Consider the following 12,185-nt stretch of genomic DNA (forward strand, 5'->3'; position numbering starts at 1 on the left):
CCTGTAACTTAGCGGTTCGGCAAAAGAAACCGATAGCATAAGTACTAGGCTTACACGGAATAAGTCCTGGGGTAGATTTGCTTGACTAAAAGCGGTGCTCCAGCATGGCCACTGTCAAATGACTGAACCAAGTAAAACAGTAAAAGAGTAAAAGAGTAAGCATTAGATCGGTATTACCTCTGGTTTCATTTTCTGACTAATTTGCTCCCTCGATTTACTTTTGTCACAAAGGTTTATAATTCATCTCTATGAGATCAGTTAGCAATTTCCTGAGCAATGGTAAACATATAACAAGAATATAATTACTGTTTTCGCCACGCCTTTCTTTTTTCTGTATTAAAATTGTCTTTGTCATTCATGTTGGTGTTCTATTTTATATAGAATTAGTAAGAAACAGTTGTTTATAACTGTACCTCTTTGAGAAATTTTCAACTCAGAATATCTGATCAGGAAATATGCTGCTTGTAAGGGTGTAGCGAAAGACCTGCTTAGAACGACTGAAGGAGCGCTGTGAATTTGTCGGGGCAGTATGTTGAATAAAATAATCGACTGATCCTCCTGTATTTTCTTTTACCAAAAGCTGGAAATTTTCAACACCCACTCGTTACATTATTTAATCTGGATTTTCATCTGCTGTTTCTAAATTCAAAAACAAAACACATTCTGTTACCTAAACCGTGTAGAATACATGTTTGTCTTATTATCTGAATCTCTTCCCCCCCACCTTGTTCTTCCACAATACAAATCTATGCTTAATTTTTCTTCTTCTCTGCTTTCAGCATACTATGTATGATTCTCATATTACACAATTATAATTTACGTTGGTGATGTTTAGTGAAATAGAGACCTGAAAATGTCAATCAGTTTCAACTGAATGCCTGGTATTTGTGTGTATTTGTGTGTGTGTGTGTATGTGCGTGTGTGTGTGTTTTGTTTTGTTCCCCATACTGTAAACATACGGCAAATACTTCGTGACTGCTTTGCGTTCTGTGACTTGCATGCAGAAATTGATCTACACGTATTGGCCCTAACATCATCCGCATCAAGTTAACTAGATTTATAGAGCCTGCCTATTCTATTTCAAAGACTTACTCTTCAGAAACTTAGAGGAGAAATATATAAAGTGCAGTGATATCAGCAGCGAGTAAAAATATCTTCACTCATTAATTATTAACAAAGAAAAGAAATCATATTGTCTATAATTGATTACATACGATTACTATGTGAATTTCTCGTTTTTGGACTGAATAAAGACAGTAGTCTGGTGATATACATGCGTGACAAGTAATGTGATTGAAGACCGTGCGTTTAAACTAAAACAATTGCATCTTGAAAGACACACATCATTAAGTAAAGAATATTAAAAACCACATTTATTTAAACACTTTTTAGTTTCACTAGCAGAGAAAAGCTCTCCGGGCGGTTTTCTGTTGGCATACGTGTTGCGCATATTGATATTATGTATACATAAATTATATATTAAAGTGACAATATGATCATGAATTGAACAAATATTCTGTATCGTTTATTCTGTAATCAGTAAATTAATCCATGATACATATAAAAAAGACGATAATGAAAATTGTAAAAGAGATGAGACTGTCAAGGGAAAATGTTCATAAATCTTTCCTTGAGTGTATCTGAAAATAGATGCTTTGGTGGGAATTAATGGATTACATTTAACAATATAAAGAGTTGTAGTTTGTTGTATTGTTGTTTCATTATATTCACTTATAGACGTCTTAAGTGTTTCTAGTGTCTCTTTCCTAGCAATAAAAATGAAGCTTAAATACATTTCAATTAAAAGAGAGTAATGAATGTCTCACATCACTGTAGAATTTTTTTGCAGACACAACTATCAGCAAATGGACCCCTTTTCATTTATCTCGGTTGATATTTTTATATTTTCTTTTCTTGGCGCTGTTGGAAATGCAACATACATCTGACCATGTAAGAAGAATTGTGTTGGAAGATGATATGATTGACTAAATAATTACAAAGTTGTACCCCAGCATGACCGCAGTCCATCATAATTTGAAAACTTAATTCTATTAGATACGGATTATAGTTTTTGCATTACGTGGTTCTTTTAAAAATAATTTACTCATTTGTTTCGATGTTTATTTTAGCTTTATAACATTTTTTACGAACGCGTAGAAAAGCTATTTGTTGACACATGGATTTTAAACGGAAGTTGACATTTAAAACAGAAGTGTATCTTGTAATATTAAGCATTATGATTTATGTTTAATATGCAGATAAACTTTATAGTTAAACAATTTTAAATATTCATTTATATAAATAGCGTGGTTGGGTGAGAGGACTAAATTGGACACAGTCCTGCACTTCTTCAGACATTAGATTTTACTAAGTACGCGCTAGTCACTGACACGGATCCAATGCAACACAATGACTTCTGGAAACGGAATTAATGAGAATGTATGAAATGTTTGAAATTATAATATTGCTCCTAAATCGGAAAAGAATTTTAAACAGGAATTATAAAGTTGTCACCGTCTCGTATGGCAAATGAAAGATCTTCAGACCTAGAATCACGGACACAATATATTCTTGTGAATAAAAACAGTAGGCCGAGTAATATCGTTATATCATTTATTCCACATAAGATATATAACATATAATGCAAAATGTTTCCGTATAACATAGATCTTCATATATACAGGATTTAAATTATGCAACGGTTTACCTGTTTATTCGGATCCAGTTGCCTTTATTCAGGTGATATACAATTGCTGTCCCTGTTAGCTACAACAGTTTCGACTTCGATGCTAACATCTTAAATTTTGTATAGCGCGCCGCACACCATCCTGGAATTTCTGCGTACCTGTGTTATTGCTAGATTGGTGTTGAACCTGCACTAGGTTAATCCGATCTTTCAACAGGTTTTGTTTTTTAATCCTGCTGGATTTCTAGTAACCCTCCTCAACAGTGTACCCTGGTGGAAGTGCCCGTTTAGTCGCCGACAACCCGACCATGCGACAGGTTGTACTAGATTCCATGTTACCAGTAGCACTTATGATAGGCTCATGTAACCTACACATAGATACATACGTACATACACACACATATAATCACATATACATGCATACACACACATATATATACATATGCATGCACACAAATGTGTTTACACACATAAATACACCCACATACATACGCACACACACACACACACACATTATACTTACACACATACACTTCTCCACATGCAAGCGTTCGCGTCTACATCTACTTTTTTCTACTGCTATGTTAATTTTTCGCAGCAAATATTTGTTGGCATATTTTGTTTATATACAGCTGCATTGTAAGGTTACATAGATAAACATATATGGCCGTCTATAGCTGTACACAAATATAAAGATATAAATGTTATACACAGGTGACCTGCAGTTGCAGTCTACTATTGTCCTATATGAACGTATCTAAATTCACGTAGCGTTCTCATCTGGTTCTTTCTTGGAATATGTTCCATAGTTACATTTCATGAAGTTATTACTCAGTGGGTGACGGTGAATTTGGAAGGTCGTTTCTGTGTGTGTGTGTTTGGTTAGTGTTCGTTAGCTGTGTATCACCAACGGTGTGGCCTGTTTAACTGCATGCATGCATCTGGGTAGTCCTTCAGCAAATCTGTTTATAATACGCACTTTCGTCAACATTATGTGTAGTGATTTCTTAGAACATAGTTCGAATTTCCGGGATAGTGTATTATAGAGAATCGTATGTCCAGTTATTGACCAGATCAGGTCGTATTCTAATTTCTCTTCCTTGAGTCGCCAGACAAAATCGGCCAATCAAGGTGAGTGTCGTTTTCAAAACTGTCGATATGGTTTCGGTATCGAGTTTTGAAAATATCGGCCGACGCACCAGTATATACGTACGGACCTCCTCTACTATTCACTGTGCACTTGTACACCACATTTTTGGTCTTGCATTGGTTACGCAGAGGATATTTCGATTGGCTCCTGCATGAACACAGCTTGTCAGTTTTCCTGTATGCATGTGTGCAGCCAGTACCTGTCAGGTCGATGCTATTGACATTCGCTCTCGAGGCTTCATTATTACTCTTTTTTATTATTATTTCTGGGTGTGCTTGTGTTATTGTTGGGTTGTTGTGCTTATGATGTGTTGGTGGATTACTAAATTTGCTGTTGCAGTGTGTACCCAGTTGGTTAGTGTGATACGTTATGTTGTTGGTATTTTGATTGTCCCTAGGGCTTTCATATGTATCTCCGTCAGTTTTTGAGACATTATTATCGATACTGCCGGCAAGCTGTCTTAGTTTTTGATTATTAATCCTATGAATGTTGTGCTCAATATTTGACCAATTTGCATACGACAGTTTTACAGTATGCCGGTTGAACAGCTAGCTGTACATACTGTTGAGTATAGCGTAGAATTGTCTCCTAATCCTGTCTCCCGATCATCAGGATGTGTAGCGAAACTCCACTGTATGTATCGATGTACCTGGTGTGACCTAGAGAGCAAAATGGATGCTACACAACATATTGAACGGAGTCCCAATCATAAGGAACAGTAGCTGGAAGGGTCGAAACGATCGTTGTACAAAATAAAAGATTAATTTCAAATCTATCTTCTGGTTAATCAGTTATCATTACTTGAACTAACACTGCGGAGTTCCTGAAGTAAATCCAACGGAAATATACTTCTACTGAGGATGACACCAGGTAGACCAAACAGTGCTTGTGTTCGGCCTAAAGTTTCAGCACACTAATCAACATAAACCCATGAGTTCTAAAGATTGCACACACACATATACGCACACAAACACGTCAAAATATTATTACTATTATTATTATAATAATAATAATAATAATTATTATTATTATTATAATAATAATAATAATAATAATAATAATAATAATAATAATAATAATAAATAATGACAATAATATAAGTGGCTAGCAAGTATTAAACCCCAAAAGGCAAATTTATAAATTTATAATTGATTATAATTGAGAGTACACGGATTTCAGTGAAATGGTACCTTATTTGAGTATCTTTCGACTTCTATTTCTAGCAATGCTGGTTATTCGTGTACCCTCAATTATAATTAATAATTAATTATAAATTTATGAATATATATATATATATATATATATATATATATATATATGTGTGTGTGTGTGTATGCGTGTATGCGTGTATATATATATATATATATATATATGTGTGTATATATATATATATATATATATATATATATATATATATATATAGTATATATAATTGTTACTTAGTGACAATCAATTCTCTCTTTTGATGAAACAATTTTATATTGTGATCGACAATCCATTTTTTGGTAGACTTCCTCGTGTGCTTAGGATCGTTATCCTGTTGTAAAACTCACCCTTCACAAAGCTGGAACTTTTCAACAGAGTCCCATAAATCATTGTTCAAAATATTTTGGTACATCTCTGCATTCATTCTACCATCAATCACATGTAAATTGCCAGTACAATTTGCAGAGAAACGCCCCCACACCATGATGTTGCCACCTCCAAACTTTACGGTAGGAATTGTGTTTTTCGGCGAATAGGCAGTACCATCTTTCCCCCGAAAATGGCTATGCGAATTTCGTCCAAACAATTCAATTTTCGACTCGTCTGTCCATAGAACATTTTTCCAGAACGTATTAGATTTATTTTGATGTTCATAAACAAATTTTAAACGGGCATCTCTATGCCTTTTAGTCAACAGCGGAGTTTTTCTAGGAGTGCGTGATTTCAGTTCATTCCTATGAAGTTCATTGCTGATTGTTCGTAGTGTATCACTAGTCCCTGAAGCTAACAAATCTTCTTGCAACTTCTTTCTGGTCATCGTTGCATTTTTTCCGATTCTTCGCTTCATTTTTTTTAAAGATCTAGGGGAAATCTTGTGTGATGTACGGATCTTATTCTGTTTTCAACAGTTCCCGAATTTTTATATCTTTGAATAAATGAAGATATGGTAGAAAATGGAATACAAAGGGTCTCTGATATTTTCCTGTAGCTTTTACCTGCTTTCCACTGTTCAATAATTACGTTTTTCACTGAATTTGTGAGTTCTTTACTTTTCGCCATCATTACGATACTACTTTATGTTGTCTCAATGCTGAATGAAGAAGCTAGTGTTTTGACATTTAAAAATGACAACTGATAAGATTATTGGAACAAACGAGAAAGTTCTAGTGAAAAAAAGGATTTTGTGGCATAGAAAATCATAAATGTATTCTGTACGAATATGTTTTCACCCCTAAATATTTATAATTGTATATAAATTCATTAGTTACTTTAATTTATTAGTTTCTTTTGTATATTCTTAGTATATGCATGTGTATGCAAATATAGTATTGGTATATCCCATTTATATTCATTAGAAATTAAATAAATAAAGAATTCTGACATGTACGAATATTTATTTCCCCCCACTGGAAATAAAAAAATTACAGTATATAAAATATGAATATCAATATAAATGAACGCGCAAAATAAACATTCAAAGTACTTATTAATCGTTTATAAGTATAATAAAGTATAATTCAGAGTAAACACCATTAAAGTATACTTCAGAACATGCGAATTTGTTAAAGCAATATGGTAAAAAGTATGGGATATATAGAAAAAAATTATAAAATTTTCAGAGTATAGAATGCCATGTTTAAGATCAATGAGATAAAAAATCGGATCAGTATTAATTATATTGCAGCGCGTACAGATCAAATGTTTATTTAGTTTTAGTTAACACAGGTATAAGATAAGGATTAATGGTTATGATAAGATCAAAATATAATGAAATATAATAAAATATAATAAAAGTATGGTACAAGGACAATAGTGTTGGCAATCTATTGCAATATTATAGACATGTTTAAGTACCGATTAAAACAAGTATAAAATAGTTATATAACTAAGATGACGAAAGTTCATTTGGGGGCTTGGAAGTTAGGAAATCTATTACTATATAACCGCATTGATGATTCTACTACAGAGACTGTGGTAGAATGTAAAAAGTTTTAAAATTTTCTTTAAAATTAACCAAAACTTATATATAAAAAAGATAAATATAATATATTAAGTAAAAACACTACAAACGTTTCATCGGTATAATTAAATTGGAATTATAATTAAGTTCAAATTCACGCCATTTATATGGGGTCTACTTCCTCTCAAATAAAATTAAGAATCACACAGCATATGCATTCATTTAAAAATAAAAATCAGATTAACTCTACAGGGCTTAGCAAATACATATGGGGGCTAATATCCCCAAAAATTAAGTATAATTTAAAGTGGGAAATAATTTGTAAGGCCAAATCATATACTATAGGTAGCAATTATTGTTATGTTCTAGTTAGTTTAATGAAATTTTATTTAATGGTCATAATAATTTAGTAAATACTCTGCACGATCGTAAAATTAAATGTAGACACAGATTACTTTACTTATATAATTTTTATATAAATAGCGACTATATTTTAACCCTATTTTGTTCATAATATGTAGTTATATGTACTAGTATTAATCTAAAATTTAGTATGTAATTTATATATATTACAGGATTAATAAGTTTAATTTAATATTATTAAATAAATAATTTAATAATTTAATAAATTTAATAAATATATTAATTAATGATAGTAGTGTTGTGTTTGCAATTCTGCATGTGGTTTGAGTATTAGTCAATAAGAGTTAGTAAAGGTTCTTTAAATACTTATAGTTAGATTATATTTAGATGTTTTTTATTACTAAACATTTAATGGTTTTAATGAATATAGATTATATGATGGTATATAATGTTGAATCTATAGGATGATAATTTCTTTCTTTATGTACTACTTTTTTATAATGATAATATATACTTTATTTATTCAATTAAAGAACGATGTAGTTGATCTAAATATAAATTAGTTTACCTATTTAATAAGTTTAATTTATTATTGTTTAGCATTTATTTTGAGTATTAATAATATATATATATATATATATATATATATATATATATATATATATATATATATTATACTACAGTTAGGTATACAGTTTGTAATAAATTTGTTAAATTAATCAATATGTATGTATTTTTTATATATTTCGAAGTAGATTTATTTAGATGTTTATTTAATTAAAATTATATAATGAATTTTATTAGAATATAGTTTTTATATTAATTAGTGATCATAATATCGATAATGTTTGAGTTACTACTGAATTAATTTTCAATGTGTTTACTAGTTATTTTTTAAAATTCAAATTAAGAATTGACTACAACGCGACCTTTTTTTTATATAAAATTAATTAATTTTTATAAGATATTTAGAGTTTATACAGTAATTGGTTGTTATATAAATTATTTAATTTATAGAGTATTGAGTATAGTTTATTGTAGTTATTTTTAATTATAAATTTCATAGTATATAGTGATTTTATTCTCTAATAGTGACTTTGTTCTCTTTATCTATTGTAGCTAGACTACAGCAGTATTTTCCATAATTTCGTCATAATTTTCATTGATAAAATATATTCGTAGTTTTCATTGTTAAAAGGATTTTTCATCTGATTATTCTATTTCTGTTAATAACGTAATTCCACGAGTATTCTTATAAACGCTTAAAAGACGTTTTCTGTTTTAAAAGTTTAGTTAATGACACGATTTTTGAAAGCTAAGTAAACCTTTTCTATTTAAGATTTTAAAGTATTTTAATAAGATTAATTGTATTATATTGTATACTATTTAACTAGTGATTGTTAATTTGATTCTATAATTATTTAGTGGTTGATGATATGTATTTAATTATTAGATTATAACTGTACGTTATTTGTAAGTTATTACTTAGCCAACGAGATATATAGATCGTAAAATAGCTATACGGTTCTTTTAAGATAGGTTATACGTTTATGGTTTAATTTTTAATCTTTAATGTCTTAATGTATTTCATAAATATATTATATTAATATTTAATATTTAAGTAAGTAATATATGGACTAATTAATTTATTTATTTTTCATTATATGTCTATATATTTATTCATAGAGTAAATTTTAGATTTTAATTACTACATTAGTTATTATTTTTAAATATTTTATAATTATTAGATGTGAATTTAAATCTAAAAATATGAAAAGTGATTATTTTGTTAAATAATTTGGTAATTAGATATTGGACCATAACTGAGTTAACGATATTTGTGAGTTTCTTATGTTTTTTAATGCCATATTATATCTTAATAGATACATACATATTTATATGTATACATATATATACACACACACATATCTATCTATCTATCTATCTATCTATCTATCTATCTATCTGTCCTCTATCTATCTATCTATCTATCTATCTATCTATCTATCTATCTATCTATCTATCTATCTATCTATCTATCTATCTATCTATCTATCTATCTATCTATATATATATATATATATATATATATATAATCATAATGATATTAAATCTCGTCTTTTGAAGCGACAATAATGAATGACGTCTCTAGGAGTTTGTTTTGGACTATAATTTTTGATTCGGGAAGCAATATTTTAGAGAGAAATAACATACATTCATACATTAATGTGATGAGAGTTGAAGAGCTTATAGTTATACCACGTGGGAGGGTGGTAATTGGCGACTTATACGATTTAGTTGGACACCTAACTTATATAGTGTAATACGATGAAATCAGTTAATTTCATAATTAGGAATGCATTTTGTACCAACATTTGCAGCACGATTCTTTGAAATGGCGTCTAACGACTTTCGTTGACAAGAGTGTAATACTAATTATTAAACCGACATACGCATTCCCTATTAAGCTGATCACGAAAACGTCGTAAATTTCGGCAATGGCAGATAATGGTATTATTAACCATGTTAAACCCATTATAAGGCTTAATTTAAAATAAACCATAATTCCTATATTCTTACGTACCCCAAGATATTTTGATGAGTTTTTCCTAGCAAAACAGAGACCCACAACTATGACGATGAAAATCAACGCATTCATTGATAAAAGTGTTATCAGCGGAACTCCAAGAAACCACTTCGGAATTTCATTTCTCCCAAACAAACAAAAATATTCCACTGGATCTTTAGGAGGAATGTACTGCAAATATATCAATGTTGCAATGACAATTATAAGCGGAGACATCCAAGCATATAAGGAATAAAAGATAAATTTCTTCCCTTGTTTTTCAACAATTGGAAACTTTTTAATTCCTGAAAATACATATGAAGCATCAAATGATATAACATTCATCCAAAAAGCAGACGCTAACACGAAATACTGCAACAATATGTCGTATACATTGCACGCAGATTGATATTGTATAAAAAAGTCGATGAAACATAAAAACACTGTTGCAAACATTGAGGATAAAAGTTCAATGGTTAGTTTACCTGGTAATGTACGGAGTTCTGGTATACAGAAATAGACCGTAATAGTGATGATTAGAGCTACACTGGAGCACAATGCTCCCGTAATTAGAAGGTACACTTTAAGATCAATACGCGCCTTTCTCTTATAATTATTTACACAAATACTAATACCTTGGGGATCTCGAATGAATTCTGACTGGTTTAGCACCGTTCTGGAAGAATTCAGATAGATATATCCATCAAGATTGAAAGAATACTCAGACTCTTTTAATCTTTCGGTGGTACAATTTAAGATGAAACTAAAGTCAACTTGTCGGCATTTAATCTTCAGTTCGTCGTAAAGAAATCCAGGTGAACAATATGGCAGTTCTTTCAAATATACTTTTTCATTATTTGCATTTAATAGTTCAACTGTGTTATGATTATAGTTAAATATTGCTATTTGTCTGTACTCCTTCTTTCCATGTGATATTTTTGAAGAGATCGTCACGTTGCACTCAATATTATTAATACCAATACCATTACAAATTGCGCAGTGAATGTTTCTAAAACTAGTCCCATTTGATCTGACAATAGCCATTGGTACAAACATACAAGGAGAATCTAAAGATGCATTGGTAAATTTTGTGGGACAACTTGAAACATAATCAGTGCATGGATATTGGTAATCGCTAAAGTTCAATGGCGCTTCAATCGATACATTACAATGATTATTTCTCAATATGCGAGGGAAGTTTGATAAATCTATATCTATCTGATGATTGCATTTGTAGTGAACTGTCCATAATATATATTCTTCACCGTTGCACAGAGCACAGAACAAATTCCTGTAAAGTCTTTTAGTTCGTTTTCCCAGAGCAGGTATGTTGTATAATTGGTCATTCTCATTCGGTGTTTCACAATAGGTAAGGTGTTCTGTAATTGAATGGTCGCTTGGACAGCGATCAAAGAGAAAATAACTTTCTAATTTATTATCACTAATTTTCCTGCAACTATAATCTACTGATAAGGTTCCATGGTCACTTATTGTTTCATTAATTACGTCTGAACAACATTCATTATATAGATTACAATATTTATGACAAGAACATCTTCTTTGCAAACTTTCTGTATCACAAAGTGAATGATGACATTCAATATTTTTCACCGAACAATATGAAAGCTGGATAACGTGGTCTTCAAAAGCTATCAGCAGAATGTGTAAGAGATTCCAGAAATGATGTTTCATGCTGAATATATATTTTATAGAGGCACCTATAATTTAAAAGTGTTTATGTCTCATTACATTTGCAGCATCCAAAATTTGATTTTGTTCATGGTATATTGAGACTATATTTCTGTTAGCAAATATGGACATATAATTAAGATTTACTAAATAATATGAGGATGAACAGTTGAATGAAATACGTCGCTACTGTTGACTCTGTTAAAAGAAAGAAAGTAAGAATACGTTAAGATTTTGTTAAGCAAAAACTAAGTAATATAATAATGCAGGAAATACACCACAACACTGAGGTCAAAGGAAGCTTGTAAAGATATATCTTATGCAATTTGATTGTGAAATTTGTTGAAAATTTCTTTGATTACTAGCAAAGACTCCATATTTTAAAAACAAAGATTGTGAGGTAGGAGTAAATGTAAGCATTTCGTATTTCGAAAGTATAGAAGTGGAATGCATTGTAATACTGAATGAAAAAGTCTTAAGAATATTGCTTGGTTCATAGTTTGGAATACAAAATGTTTGTATTACTTTTATATGCCAAGTTTCATACAAACTCATGACATAAAAA

This window comes from Octopus sinensis, linkage group LG10 (genome assembly GCF_006345805.1).
Source record: "Octopus sinensis linkage group LG10, ASM634580v1, whole genome shotgun sequence".
NCBI lineage: Eukaryota > Metazoa > Mollusca > Cephalopoda > Octopoda > Octopodidae > Octopus > Octopus sinensis.